Consider the following 16,832-nt stretch of genomic DNA (forward strand, 5'->3'; position numbering starts at 1 on the left):
GTTACTATTATATGTGATGCAAATGTTTAAATATTAGTGTACCGGTGAAGGGGGGGTACAGTGTACAGTGCTCGTCACGGCATTATGCCGGGTGAGCGCCCCTGCATAATGCCGTCAGTGCATTATGCCGTGTAGCAGCTGTTAGCATGACGTCACGGCCGTCCGCCACACTCCACAGTGACTCCTCAGTGCTCACGTGCCTGCCGTGGTGAGAGGAAGTGTTACACTTTTGTATCTCATCCACCCCATCTTTTGTTCGGTGTTCCCTTTGGTTTTGGGGCTATACATGTTTTATTATGGATAAAAGGAAGTCTTTAACACCTGAAACTATAGCTTAAATCATAGGGCGTCACAAAACTGGGCACCAGACGAAAGAAATAGTGGAGAATGTTGTGTGTGTGTGTGTGTGTGAGCATTCATTGAGGAACTGGGTGCAGCGTTTCAAGGCTGGTGGGTGTCGAGATACCATCTGCCAAACCTCGGCCTGGCCCTTCAAAAAAGGTATCTGTTCGTACCTTAACTGTGTTAAAGAAGCAGTTAGAGAGTACACCTAAGATAACTGCTAGTGAATTGAAAGAAAAGAACCCACATCTCAGAGGTGTCTGTAAGAACTGTTAGCAGACATGTGTCAGAACTGGGCTACAGTAGTCATTGCCAGGTTTAGAAACTGATCTTCTCCAAGCCACGGAAGAAATGTAGGCTGGATTATGCAAAGAAATATCTTCACTGGAATCCTCAACAGTGGTCTGAAGTACTTTGGAGTGATGAAGCAACCTTCACCGTCACCTGTAACCGTGGGGGGCGTGTACCGGCCCAGAGGTACACTAGACCCACGCTACGCCTGTGGGACCACCAAACATCCAGACTGGCTCATGGTTTGGGGGTGTTTCAGTGCTCAGAGTGTTGGTGAACTCATTGTGCTTCCCAAAAAGCAATATATGAACTAGTATAATTACCTGGAGTTATTGTGTGACAATTTGCCTGAGGCGTTTCACGAGTGTGGGGCTACGGTTTTTGTGCAGGACTGTGCACCGTGCCATACCATCAGAAATGTAGTTCAGTGGCTTAAGGACTGTGAAGAGAGGTTCTTTAATGATTGGCCAGGCAATTCCCCAGACCTAAACCCTACTGAGAACCTCTGGTCAATAGTGAAGCGAAGTTTACTGGGCAAGGATATCAGTTCCATCTCGCGGCTTGAGGCTGCTCTACATGAGGTATTTAATAATATACCTCCCCAAACCCTCAAGTATTAAAACCTTAGTAAGTGCGCAGATATATATATTATAATCTTTCATGGTATGTGCTTGTGTTTTGGTGCGTGTGGGGGGGGAGGGGCGGCATAATGCCGTGACGAGCACTGTAGGATCACTACAGTAGATTACTTTTCATCCCTAGTCTGGGGGAAAGAAGAGATTACTCACTGCCCAGAATAACCTTACTCAACCTTAGTAACGTTCATATGTAATGTCTCACCGTTGGGGAAGGAATGTACAATAATATCTGTGGAGAAACAGCAACTTTTATTATACTAGGCCACAACTTTGGGAACGGGGAAGCTGCCATCCTAGAATTTTCATGAAAACACCCTAATATAAATAATTTTTTAAAAAATGTTAAATAAGTGGCAATATTTAAGTCATTTATGCACATAAATTAGTCCTACTGAACTAGGCTCTATGTTTCTGTTAATAAGCATAATGGCCTATTTTAATCCTAGCCTCACTGCCCTCCTCCTCTGCCCTAAAAGTCATCTCATACTACAAAGCCTATTACGAGTGTGTTCAGATGTCTTCTCTATTCTCGAAAACTAGTGCTGGGTTTTCCTGCAAGAAAATAAGACAACTCACAGGAGAACTTTCATAAAGAAAAGTATTATAATAATTCGGGTTAAACTCCTGATTAAACAACTTTGATGTGTTTGTCAACCCCATCGAGCACGGAAACAAATAATTTAACATTACTCGATTATTTCTGTTTAATATTTGTGATTACTATTTGTGTAGACTATTTTTGATTACTATAAGGGATTACTGTTCATACTTAGCATTTATAATCACTATTTGTAATTTTGGTTGTGATTACTGCTTGTTGCTACTATTTATGGTTACAGTTTGAATAAAATATTTGCAATTTAATATATGATTACTTCTTGTAACTTCTTTATTTAATTACCGTTAGTCATTTTTATTTGTGATCACTACCCGTAATTGCACCTTGTGATTTCCGCTTGTAATTACTGAACGTGATTCCCGGATCCTCCCAGACTCGGGGATTTACGAATTCATTTGTTATTCAGTTATAATTATTTTCCCAACAAAGCTTCCCACTGAAGCTGATTACGTTCATCAGATTCTCTCACAATTTAAATTTGTATTTTGTCTTCTCACTTGTTACTTTCACGATTATTTTATCCTCTCACAGCTGTTACTTTATATATATATATATATATATATATATATATATATATATATATATATATATATATATATATATATATATATATATATATATATATATATATATATATATATATATATATATATATATATATATATATATATATGGAAGAGGGTAAGGTACCTAGGGATTGGCAGAGAGCATGCATAGTTCTTTTGTATAAAGGCAAAGGGGACAAAAGAGAGTGCAAATTTTTTTTTTTTATATTTTATTTAAAACTCAGGTACAAAAATATATGGGTACATAAGAAATATGTAACAAGATACAGGTAGTGAACAATAATCAACTGTGACTACACAAATACTGAAGAAGCACATATATAATGACAGAACTGGCTGCTGCACTCAAATCAAACACCGCTTGTACGTACTGTGCTTCACATGAAAAGGTGGTCATATAAAAAACAATAGAACCTACCCAGTAATGCTTACACTCCCCCCCATGAAAAACGTGCCACTTTCACCTTAGATACACAGTGACAAATCTCTTATACTTATACATTTGTAAAAGCATTAAAAACTTCAATGACAATATATATATAAACACAATCCAGCCAGCTAAACGGCTGACACTATAATACAAGGAATGTCTGAACCTGATGGCTCACATCCACCATAGAGCACAATCCACCCTACCCTCATATACCCTATGGTAATAATTATCGTGCACGGTGGTGGATTTTAAGACTACCGCTGACACTTCAACCCCCCTCCCACATGCCGTCACCACTCATAACCACCAACAGTCATTGATGGTAATTAGCGTCTTATAATATATATTACCCTAAAAACACGCTATATACATAAACCTACCACAATAATAAATAAATTTACACATTATTCCCTCCTGCAGACAGATTTACACTGCCGGAGATAATCTATACATCACATCCTACAGAGAATGGACAACATTAGACATCTAAAATAATATGACATGTGTGTCACATGACCTGCTATTGCAGAGATTACTTAAACTCCTACTCCCCCCCCCCCAAGTGAAAAACTGACCAGTTTCACCTGGCTATACACAAGATCAAAAACTCATTCACTTGAACATATATAATGAAAATGTAAAAAACATCTGTAACAATATATAAGCAAAAACACCCCAGGCAAGATCTTACATTATATACATTATATGACAAGTTATATTGCTCATATATAGGTAGACATGTATAATTACAGGTTAAAATATGCTTATATACTAACATGCTTATGTACATCCTTACAAAACATGAAGGAATCCTTAGATAAATTATAATCATCGGTGTTCACAATAACACCAAGACACATTACATTGAATATCACATTGAATATCACCTCAACATCCTTTCCTCACACAATTCCACACACACTCACACAATCGACCTCTGCAACACACACAACCCCCCCCCTGGGCAGGCCAGCCCGTTCATGCCCCTGACCGCTTATAAAGACCATAAATCCCTCAAAAGAAAGTCCTTGTAGCCCTCCGAGAAATCCCTCTCCCACCTCCTACCATATATTTCCCTGTTGCGACACTTTGTTCTATAAAAGGATGCTGCTATAGCCATCCTACGTTCCTCCGCCCCTTTGTCTCTCATTGCCCATGATATATACACAAAATCAACCACTAAGTAAGCCACTGCCCTTAGAACCTTTACCCCAACCCCACCTACATCTAAACTGAGCGCTCTCAAAACTGACAACCCTTTTTTCCCCACATACCGGATTACTTTCCCTAACCATTCCCGCACAATCCCAAGGCTTTCACAAAAATAAACTACATGAAAAGCTGATTCATCTACCCCACAAACCTGACACTCCCCACCCTCCCTTATTCGCCTATTTCGTAAAACAACCCCAGACGGCAATATTCCGTGAAGAAACCTATACATTACCTCCCTCACGCGTGGCCGGATGCGTAACCCTTTTAATCGACCCCAAATGTCTTCCCATGCGTACGTCGGGTACACTCCTTCCGTTGCCACTACCACCCTAGGCCATATCTTCCTCTCCATGGACCCTACCCGCATGTTTCTCGGCTCTCTGACCATCATCAATAGACGCAACAACTCCTCACCATCTCTCAAATCTTGTCCCTTCCACCATCTCCGAAGATCTCCCTGCAGCATCCCCAACCCTCCACTCCCTTCCCCCCGAGCCCTTAGCAACCCATGTTTCACATATACACACTTCAACCTTCTTTCCAAATGAATTAACCCCAGCCCTCCCAAGGCCACCGGAAGTGTTACCACCTCCCTTTTCAACCAATCGCATCCCGAACCCCAGATAAAATGGAAAACTCTGCTCAACAATCTCCGGACGTCCCCATACACAAAAGGGTACAAAGCTGCCACATGCCATATTTTGCTGTACAAAAGCACATTGACCACAATGACCCTCTGGTGTAGCGTAAGATGTGTCGGCCTCAATCCTGACAATCTTCCCAATACCCTATCTACCACACCCTTTGAATTATTCTCCCTCGCCATCTGAGCATTACCCATATACACAACTCCACAAATTTTCACCCGGTCCACGACACACCACGTCACCCCCCCACCCCCGCCCTCCCGCCCATCTCATTCACCCAATCTCATGAGCTTTGATTTATGCACATTCACTGCCATACCTGTTGTCATCCCAAAAACATCTATAACTCTCTCCAGACTCTCCAATCCCTCCCTCCCACTCACTAGGACAGTTGTGTCATCAACATAACCTATGATACCGGGACTCCCACCTCGTATGTCCTCCCTGACCCCCTCCTGTATGCACCTTTCCACTGCCCTATAAAACGGATTCTGTAAACATGCAAATAATATTTGTGACAACGGGCAACCCTGCCTCAATCCCCTGCCCAATTTCACATGCAACCCCACCCTCCCATTAATCTGTACACACATCCCAGCTCCCCGATATAAAGTACGTGCCCAATTCACAATGTCCTCCCCGAACCCCTGCTGTTCCATGATTCTCCACAGAGCCTCCCTCTCGACACTGTCATATGCCGTTCTCCAATCCAATGCCAGTACCCCTCGTTCCCCCTCTTGCGGACCCTCAATAAACCTTCTAATAACCCCATGCCCCTCATACATTGATCTCCCCGGAATCCCATATTGACCCCTCACTATTACCTTTCCAATAACCTTTTTTATACGATTTCCCAAAATTTTTGCAAAAAGTTTGTAGTCTGCACACATGAGTGATATCATCCGGTAATCTCTCACTGTGCACTGACTTTCATCCTTTGGCACCAAAACTACTAGCGCTGTCGCCTGCAAAGATCCCAATGCACTCCTCTCTTTTATGATATTAAATAATTGCACCAAAAAATCTTTTAATACTCCCCAATGCTGTATGTAAAACTCCGCAGGCAGCCCATCTATCCCCGGCACCTTACCCCTGCTCATACTCATTAAAGCCGTCCACACCTCTTCCTCCACAATAGGCCCCTGTAACTGTTCCCTGTCGTCCCTGTCCAGCTCACGCCGCACCCATCCCCCTGTCTCTCTTAAAGCCCCCTCTCTCACACCCACACTCCTCATATGTGCACTAAGCCAAGCATCAACATACCCTCCCATCCCCTCCGTCGTCACCAAATCTTGTCCCTCCCTATACCCCTCGATGTCCTCAAGAACTCTCAAACCCACCATTTCCATTGCAACGCGCCGGCGCCCCTGCCCTCGCAGGACACACGCCGATGGTCTATCACCCCACATGACCTCCTCCAACCCCCCTAAAACTATTGCCGCATCAAACCTCTCATTTTGCACTTCCATTAGGCGTTCCTTCACTCCCTCTATGTCAGCCACTGGGGCTCCCATCCTCCCCCTTCCTCTCTCATAATACTCCCTTAACTGCCCCTCAAGATACCTAATAAGCCCATAAGCCAACTGATTCTCGTGCCTTCCCTGTCGGACATAGAACTCTCGAATCCTCGTCTTCGCCGTCACATCCCACCATCTCAACACATCCCCATTGACTTCCATCCCCTCCCATAAGCCTTTCCACCATTGTGCAAATAGGACCCTCCCCTCAACATCTTGAAGCAACCGAACATTCAATTTCCAATAACTCTTATACCTGTTCGGCCGACCCTCCCATCCCAAATCCACCAAAACACCTCTATGATCAGAAAAAATGACATCCAAAACCCTTACACTCTGCACCACTGCTTTCCTTGTCACGTATATCCTGTCCAGCCGTGCAGCATACCCCTGCTTCACAAAGGTGTGCTGCACCTCCCACGCCGCCCCCTCCCCTCCACATCCACCAACCCCACCCCGGTTAACAGGTCCCTCAGAACACCAGAACAATATCCTGCTCCCCTAGGTTCCACATCCTTGCGGCGTATAACGCAATTCCAGTCCCCTCCCACCACAGCTAATGCTGGAAGCGATCTTAAGTGATACACCAACACTTCACGTACAAACTCATTCTTCACTCGACTGTCCCCCTCCGCCGGACCATAAACACACACAAAAGACATCTTATCTCTTCCCCATGTCCCATTCACTCTTATAACCCTCCCCTCATCCCCATCCTCACAATGATGTACAGTAAACGGGCTAGCCTCCTTCACCAAAATAGCCACTCCTTTCAATCTCGTTGAGTGTGCCGCATATACAGTATACCCCTCAATCATCAACATACAACCCAGTTTATGGTTGTGCTCTTGCACAAACACTACATCTACACCATACCTTATGAGCATCTCATGAAACCATACACACTTCCTAGAATTTTTCAGACCATTAACATTTATAGAGAGACTCTTGAATTTGTCAATGGAGGTTTTCCTTTACGTATTGCACCACCTTTCCCCCTTCCCCTTTATACGCCCTTGATCTTCAATCACCATTCTGTCATCTGCTTTCACATGCCCCTTGCTCCTGGACCCCCCAGGTCCATGCTCAACCACTTCAGCCCAAACCTTTTTGCCCGAACGCTGTGCCGGAGTGAGCACATCGTCCACGTCCGAGGGCACTGCCGCTCTCTTCCGTGACACTCGAGCCTTTCTCCCCGCCTCCACCCGGAAGCCATCCCCATGCACTTCCGCCACCACCGTGCCAAATTGCAACCCAGCCTCAACCTGGGTCTCTGACATGCCTTCCTCCCTCTCACCACCTGGAACCCCAGCAGCATCCAGGGCACCCACAAGCCCCTCAACTGTGACCTCTCCTGGAGTCCCTAACAGGTCGTGGAGGACTGAATCAATGGTAGCCTCCACGGCCCTGTCCTCACCCAGCGACACCATATCTTTGGTCTCCGGTGCCTGCCCGGCAGTGCATGACTCTCTCGGAAGAGTTACACACTCTTCCTCCCTCAAGGCCTCCTCGACCTCCACACTCCAAGCCTTGTTCAAGGAAACCGACTCAGGTCGTGCCAAATTCAACGTCTCAAGGTCCTCTGATGCCTCCTTATGCTGCTCCTTCGCCTGTGTACCCTGTTGTTTAACACACTGTGCAGCAATGTGATAGTAGGCACCGCATAATCGACAGGTACGTCGTTGCCCTGCGTAAGTCACCATTACTTGAGTCCTGAAGTCTTCTAGGAAAATATAGGAAGGAATAGGATGCCTCAATGTTATTTTTAAGGAAAAACTTCCTTCAGGCATCCCAGAATACGATCCTTCCTTCCATTTCCCCAATGTCGCCATATGAACAGTCCCAAACTTCTCGAAGACGGCACGTAGGTCTGCCTCATCAGCCTCAAAGGGTACATTTCTGATCTTCACCCACGTATAATGGCGGGACTCATCATGTAGTCTTACCGTCACTGCAGGATTCACTGGTACACAAAGATCTTGGAACCTGGCGACTATGTCCTCTTATACACTTGCATTGAGAAATTTCAAAAAAATTCTATATGCCCCGTTCAAGGCTACACCATACAGCTCTTCGTTGGCAAAGCCGTATGTGTCCCTGATGATGGCAGGTAATAAAACTTGAGCTGAGTGGGCATGCACAGCCCCACGCACCACTTCTATGCCGACAGTGTTTACCCTTCTTCTTGCCTGCTGCGCCATTTTGAGAAAACCAAGTTGTCACCGGCTGACAGCAGAGGGCAGGCTCAGCTCACGTCCGCTCGTCCCAGAGGTTGAGCGACGAATGAGTGCAAAAATTATAGGGGGATACGTCTGTTGAGTATACCTGGTAAAGTGTATGGTAGAGTTATTATTGAAAGAATTAAGAGTAAGACCGAGAATAGGATAGCAGATGAACAAGGAGGCTTTAGGAAAGGTAGGGGGTGTATAGACCAGGTGTTTACAGTGAAACTTATAAGTGAACAGTATTTAGATTAGGCTAAAAAGGTCTTTGTGGCATTTATGGATTTGGAAAAGGCGTATGACAAGGTGGATAGGGGGCAATGTGGCAGATGTTGCAGGTGTATGGTATAGGAGGTAGGTTACTGAAAGCAGTGAAGAGTTTTTACGAGGATAGTGAGGTAGGAAAGAGGGAAATTATTTCCCAGTAAAAGTAGGCCTTAAACAAGGATGTGTGATGTCACCGTGGTTGTTTAATATATTCATAGATGGGGTTGTAAGAGAAGTAAATGCGAGGGTCTTGGCAAGAGGCGTGGAGTTAAAAGATAAAGAATCACACATAAAGTGGGAGTTGTCACAGTTGCTCTTTGCTGATGACACTGTGCTCTTGGGAGATTCTGAAGAGAAGTTGCAGAGATTGGTGGATGAATTTGGTAGGGTGTGCAAAAGAAGAAAATTAAAAGTGAATACAGGAAAGAGTAAGGTTATGGGGATAACAAAAAGATTAGGTGATGAAAGATTGGATATCAGATTGGAGGGAGAGAGTATGGAGGAGGTGAATGTATTCAGATATTTGGGAGTGGACATGTCAGCGGACGGGTCTATGAAAGATGAGGTGAATCATAGAACTGATGAGGGGAAAAGGGTGAGTGGTGCACTTAGGAGTCTGTGGAGACAAAGAACTTTGTCCTTGGAGGCAAAGATGGGAATGTATGAGAGTATAATTTTACCAACGCTCTTATATGGGTGTGAAGCATGGGTGATGAATGTTGCAGCGAGGAGAAGGCTGGAGGCAGTGGAGATGTCATGTCTGAGGGCAATGTGTGGTGTGAATATAATGCAGAGAATTCGTGGTTTGGAAGTTAGGAGAAGGTGCGGGATTACCAAAACTGTTGTTCAGAGGCCTGAGGAAGGGTTTTTGAGGTGGTTCGGACATGTAGAGAGAATGGAGCGAAACAGAGTGACTTCAAGAGTGTATCAGTCTGTAGTGGAAGGAAGGCGGGGTAGGGGTCGGCCTAGGAAAGGTTGGAGGGAGGGGGTAAAGGAGGTTTTGTGTGCGAGGGGCTTGGACTTCCAGCAGGCATGCGTGAGCGTGTTTGATAGGAGTGAATGGAGACAAATGGTTTTTAATACTTGACGTGCTGTTGGAGTGTGAGCAAAGTAACATTTATGAAGGGGTTCAGGGAAACCGGCAGGCCGGACTTGAGTCCTGGAGATGGGAAGTACAGTGCCTGCACTCTGAAGGAGGGGTGTTAATGTTGCAGTTTAAAAACTGTAGTGTAAAGCACCCTTCTGGCAAGACAGTGATGGAGTGAATGATGGTGAAAGTTTTTCTTTTTCGGGCCACCCTACCTTGGTGGGAATCGGCCAGTGTGATAATAAAAATAAAATAAATAAATAAATAAATAAATAAATATATATATATATATATATATATATATATATATATATATATATATATATATATATATATATAAACATTGTCTTTACATCCACAGTGGGACTCGAACCTGCAAACTTTTTATCAGAGTCCACAGTACATGGGTCTAGCTCCGTGGTAAAGTACTGTGGAGTCTGATACAGAGTTTGCAGGTTAGAGTCCTGCTGTGGGCGTAGAGCGAAAATCACACATGACGCTCTAACCCACGGGACCATGCAGTCCTACATGACGCATCCAGGAGAGCTAGGTGTTTTACCGTCATCCGAGGACATACGGTGGTGTGGGTGCCTTTGAGTTAATTTCATTTTACTCCCCGTTTGGTGTACTAGCCTCCACGAGCAGCATATATTATTGTAACAAAAGCGTAGTCCCGTGGGTTAAAGCGACATGTGTGATTTTCACTCACCATGAGGTGGGCCAAAACGACATGGGTTCGAATCCTCGGCTAGTGGCAGTGTTGTTGTTGATTAATACCACTCGTTCGTGGTTACAATAATATATATATATATATATATATATATATATATATATATATATATATATATATATATATATATATATATATATATATATATATATATATATATATATATATATATATATATATATATAGTGACCATATGGACATTAAATATGTGAGAGAGGTATCCTAAACTTTGCCAGTATTGCGTATACTCCCAAATAAATTTATACAATTGCCTGGTGGCTATGATATATTTATCCTTATCCCATTAACCTTTTTCCTCTACTATTCCATTACAAAAAAAAATCCACTCGCCATGGTGCTCATTTTCACTTTCAGTCATTTCCATCTTTGCGAAGATCCGAGCGAACATTATTTGCTGGATTACCATTGATTCACTTCCATGAGCCCTAAATTCGTCCCAAAATTTATTTCTATTGTCGATTCGGTTAGTCTAGGTTAAGGTTGATTAGGTTAGGTTAGCTTTGATTAGGTTAACGTACATTAACCTCTATTTTTCAGATAATAACGAACTGAAATAATCGGCCATCGTCAAGCGGCACTTTGTGCACTGTGTGAGCGGTGTGTGAGCTCTGTGAAAGCTGTGTGTGAGCTGTGTGTGAGCTGTGTGGCGGAAGCAGGAAAGTTGTGCTTCTCCACCATAGACATTTCCCCATTCTACTCCACTTGTTCAGTTTCGTAAAACCTTCTTGGTAATTTTGGTATATTTTATTTTAAAACTAATTGTATCGTCGGCAAGCACTTAATATTTTATTCTAAAATATAAATAATTTATTTAAATTAATATTATCGGAGTGATCCAGAATCCTTAATTAACCTATACACTTGAGACTCAGGTTGGCATTCAAGGGACCACGAATCACTGAGGCACACTCCTGGTGACTGCCTCGTCTTGGATCTTACTTGTGATTCTATCCTGTAATAGCAGCTTTCAAGCTAACACGGATCACTGAGGCACACTTCTATTGAGTTTGGATCATCTTGGATCTTAATGGTGATCCTGCCCTGTGATAGCAGCTTTCAGACTAACACGAATCATTGTGATTCGCTATTACTTCTTTCCAGTAGTATGTATTATCTTATTTTTCTTAATTTTTATTTTATTTCCTTTGCTAAATTACTCCTAACTCCAGCGTCTGCACTTTCCAATCCAATGTTTTTTATTAAACTAAATGCAGTCAGCTTATTAATTTCTACCTGCGTTAAGATCACTTTATATTATATTTTTGAATGTTTTTCTATTATAGGAGCTAGTGAAACCAGCCTCTAATTTAATACAATCTCTATCAATCTTCTCTTGGATGGAAAATTAAACACAAATGCGGTATAATGCCGCATTTTGTGTTTCTACGTTTCGCCCACACAGTGGGCTTTATCAAGTCACAAACAGATCTGTCTGTGACTTGACAAACCCCACTGTGTGAGCGAAATGTAGTCAATAAAGGATGGCATTATACCGCATTTGTTTATTTTTCCACCATGTTGGTATTTATCTCCAATTTTTTTTAATCCCGACACTAAATTAGTCAACGTCTAAGCATTTTACGGTAGCATTGTTGAATTTATTCTGATTCTTTATCATCATTATTATGCTGCAGGAACCTGGTGTACATGAACTGTATACAGTATCGACATCTTCACAACCTTCTTGCTTACTACTGACCCATCCTTTGGGTATGACCTACTTCCAGTGGGACAGTGCCTTCGTCTGCTGCACGTCCCTCACCTAACGCCTGTACTTCAGTCTTCAAGACTACGCTGTTATTCATCAGTCCCAAGGTTGAGGGACTGATTACCTCATCTTTTTGTATATAATTCTACTTTCTTCACATTATGTCATTGTAGTGTATTGATAAACCCACTACGTAGCAAAACGTCTACAAATAGAGATACCACAATGTTGCACACGTGTCTTGCAGAGCCCTTTTGTAGATATATGTGGCACATTTTGCTGATCAGTTTTCAGCTATACCTTCATGATCTCATATACCTTGGTATTTCATAATTATTACGATTTATAATTTGTGTCATTATAAGGGATTCCAGTATCGACCTGAATGCAGGTAGTAAGACTGCTGTAAATATTTAACTTCCTATGTAAAGTTTTAACACTGAATAAGTGAGCATGATTCTTGTTCGCCATCTACTCATAATAAAATATCCGAAAAGGTGAAATATCAACAATTTGATTAAATTTAACTATCATCTGAGGGAAATAACTACTTTTGTGCATTAAGCCAGCAATTATTATATTAACGTTGGTAGAATTACCGACAATATATTAGGTAAAAGGTCACAAGTGCAACTGTGGCATTTTATTGTAGCAAAGCTCCTGGAGAGCGAAATGTTGCCACAATATAATGTCACATTAGTTGCACGTGTGTCCTTTTACATAACGGTAATTATTAAAATAATAAAAATTAGTGATCTTATAATAATACTTTTATCTTTCCAGCTGAGGACAGTTATGTAAGTAGGATGATATTACGTAAAAAGTAACCTTGTGGACAATGATAGAAACAAGATATAACAACAACAACAATAATAAATAATAATAATAATAATAATAATAATAATAATAATAATAATAATAATAATAATAATAATAATAATAAGAATAATAATAATTATAATAATAATAATAAATGGCACCCATGAACATTCGCTCTTTTAAATGATATGCAGTGTGTCTGTATTATTGACAGTATGAATATTTGTCTGCCTATCACAGTATGATAATCATGTTCCAGCTAAATCAAAGTAAATCAAATCATAATAAATAACCTCTTTCTTGATTCATTTATATACATGTCCCGTCAAGTTCTTCGCCCTCCCAGTGATGGAAAGCTTAGTTCTCAATTAGAACATAAGGGCATAAGAATTATAGAACACTGCAACAGGCCTACTGGTCCATGAAAGTAGGGCTTTCTACAAAGTAACCACCCATATCCACCTATTTGTCCAACCTTTTCCCAAATCTACTCTTAGTACCTAAGCTACCAGTATGTACTAATCAACTCCAGCCCCTCTCATTCATATATTCATTTAATCTCTTTTTAAAGCTACCCAAGGTTTTAGCTTCTATTATCCTCTCCTCTGGAATCGAAACTGATGCTTTCCCTTAAAAGGGAAATCTTTTCTGAGTGAGTGTTTAAGGTTCTTAAATGATGCTCGTATACACGCAGGATTTATTTTTGTCACTGAATATATTCTGCAAAGTGCCTTTCAGAGCGCAGGTCCGGGATTATGGTTATTCTTAAGACTTTCTCTTTGGTAAGCAAGACATGTGCAACAGTTAGGTATCTTTATTCCTGTGGACTGATTACATCATCTTCACATCTCTACTGCTTCTATCAACTTTTCTGTACTCGATTGAGGAAGCCTACTATGTAGGCGAAAAGCTTCGAAATAAACGTATCTAATTATTGCACATGCGTCTTACTATTGCACATGCGTCTTACTATTGCACATGCGTCTTACTATTGCACATGCGTCTTACTCGTGAATATTAAAATGGCATAAAATACCAACCTGTTGGTATTTTATACAATTTTAATATTCACGAGTTTCTCTTTAACACTTGTCGTGCACTTTACAGGGGTTGTACGAATCAGCTCCGCAATGCTTCCGAAATAAAAGTAAGATCGAGGAACACCGCAGCAAACCTATTGGTCCATACTAGGCTGACGCAAAAGAATTCTTCTAACCCCCTTCCCTTCCAGCCAGACGGCCATCCCTAATTCCCCAAAACAGGAAATCTGGTTATCATCTTTGGTATTTTTGGTTAAATTCGGAAAGAATTTATTCATCCATTCATGAAGTTCATCAAGTTCTTCCTGGTTTCTTTATGTTTTCCTTTCCGTCTTGTGTTATCTTCATAATTTCGACATCCCAGAACATGAATAAATAGGAGGAATTTCCTACTTTCTTGCCATTAATACGGAGAATGGGAAAGATTTGGCCAAATAGGAATCTTTGTGTGACTCCACTAGTGTTTAATTGTTCTATTATTCTTTATGTCATGCCAGCATCTTTTCTGTTTCTTAGACCAACTTCTTCAAAGAGGGATTGTATCGAAAAAAATCTACAATCTGTAAAAATGCAATCTACTCATCCCTTTCTTTCCTCTTAATTAAAAGGAGACAAGTGCAACTATTGTGACATTTTACTGTGTAACGTTTCGCTCTCCAGAAGCTTTATCAAGCCGTGTCATATTGTCGGTAATTCTACCAACATTATACAACCTTTCTTTCCTGTCTGATATTTTTTGATCTATCGCATAAACTTATATTGTTTGTAAAGAACGGCATTCCATTTCCGTATCCATGCTGGTGCCATAAGAGGAATTTAACAAAGTCTGTATGTTAACCAAAACCTTTTTTTTAACAATCTTTTGACGTACACCCCTCAATGTGAAGAGTTTCTTTCCCGGTCGAGGTTTTAAAATTACACAATAAAATCCTTATTCACTTGTACAAGTCAAATATCTAACCATTTTTTTTTCCAGTCTGTTCATTTCTATTAAAATGTTCTTCATGATCATCATTTTCTTCAGTAAAGATTAATTAACAATTCACTGTCTTCATTTCACTCTGAGAAATCATTTATTGGATTCACAGCGTTTAAATTTAAAGCATTATTTGAGCTGGGATGAGTGTGCATTCGTGGCTTGATAGCTGTTCAGTGAATAATGGTGAATGTATTTACTTCTTTGGGAGGGGGGGGTCACTCTACATTGCTGGAAGATGCACGATGCGTTAAAATATAATAACAGTATTATGTTAGGCAACAGGAAAAAAGTGCAACTAATGACATTTCATTACGGCAACGTATTGCTCTACAGGATACATATAGGCTAGGAGTGAGGTGTAACGCACAATGTAATCATTGCAGACGTAGTAGTAGTTGTAATACTAGTTTTAATAGTAATAAATATAAAAGTCGATTAGTAAATAATTATCATTAACATTTAATTATAATGAAAATAAAATAATTCAGAGCCACGTCTATTGCGTATTAGTAAATGTGTTTCATCAGCTGAGCCTAAGATCTTATGCAGATTTTCCGTGATGAAAATCATGAAGTGTTTTAAAAATCATACAGGTTCAGGTTCCAAAAATATATCAAAGTGCAGCTTGAGGAACCCAGTCACTGAAGCAGAGAATTTTATTATTTTTAGTCTTAATTTTATTTTTATTGCTATATGATTTTTATTATTATTTGGAGCATAAGGTTGATACAGAGCCAGTACTGAAGGTTATCAAGTTTGATCCAAGGATGATGAGGCATTTGTAATTCCATGTATCAAAAGTTTTTCCCCAGCGTCTAGAGCCTTCGTCCTCCCTTCTCTCTGAGGAGACAAAAAGGTCTGGGACCTAACAGCCGCCCGCTGTCTTGGTAAGTTAGCAATTGCAAGCGCTAAATGCGACGTGATCACACAACACCTGGGAGAAATGACAGGCCAACTGGGTTTGATCCATGAATATGGAAAAACAATTCCAATTCCTGGGATCAATAGACGCTCACTAGAATCACACAATCTTCCTCATATAGAAAGCAGCTACCTTGTACTGGGACGACGTTTCGCTCAGTCTAGAGCTTTATCTTAACTATCTTTATCGTGATTAACGGCAACAGCCGATAGTCACGAAATGTTCATATAGTTTCGTCTTTCACTAAAACTAACAAATTGAATTTACAGTATGTTCTTAGGCTTAATAAATATTACAGACATGTCAATATTCAAAGAATCCGCTAGAGATTACTAATTGTGTTTATACATGTTGTCAATGATATCCTTAATGCTCTAATAAATGTATAAGAGATGTCAATCAGTATACTCAGGTGAAAGTGGTATGTTTTTCAAAGGGGGGGAGTGTCAGCATTACTAAGTAGGACTATCGTTTTTATTATAAGACCATTTTTTCACGTGAAGCACGGTACATAAAAGTAGTGTTTGCTTGGAGTGCAGCAGCCAATTTTGATGTCATTATATAAGTGCTTCTTTGGTATTTGTGTAGTCACTGCAGATTATCGTTTTCTGCCTGTATCTTGTTACATATTGATTATGTTCCCATATAATTTTGTACCTGAGTTTAAATAAAATATAAAAAAAAAAAAAAAAAAAAAAATCCTCCATAAATTGCTAGAATCGCCAAAATTTGCGTAGTCCTCCTTCGTCTATTACATTTAGAGAAATTC

Source organism: Cherax quadricarinatus, chromosome 11 (genome assembly GCF_038502225.1).
Source record: "Cherax quadricarinatus isolate ZL_2023a chromosome 11, ASM3850222v1, whole genome shotgun sequence".
NCBI lineage: Eukaryota > Metazoa > Arthropoda > Malacostraca > Decapoda > Parastacidae > Cherax > Cherax quadricarinatus.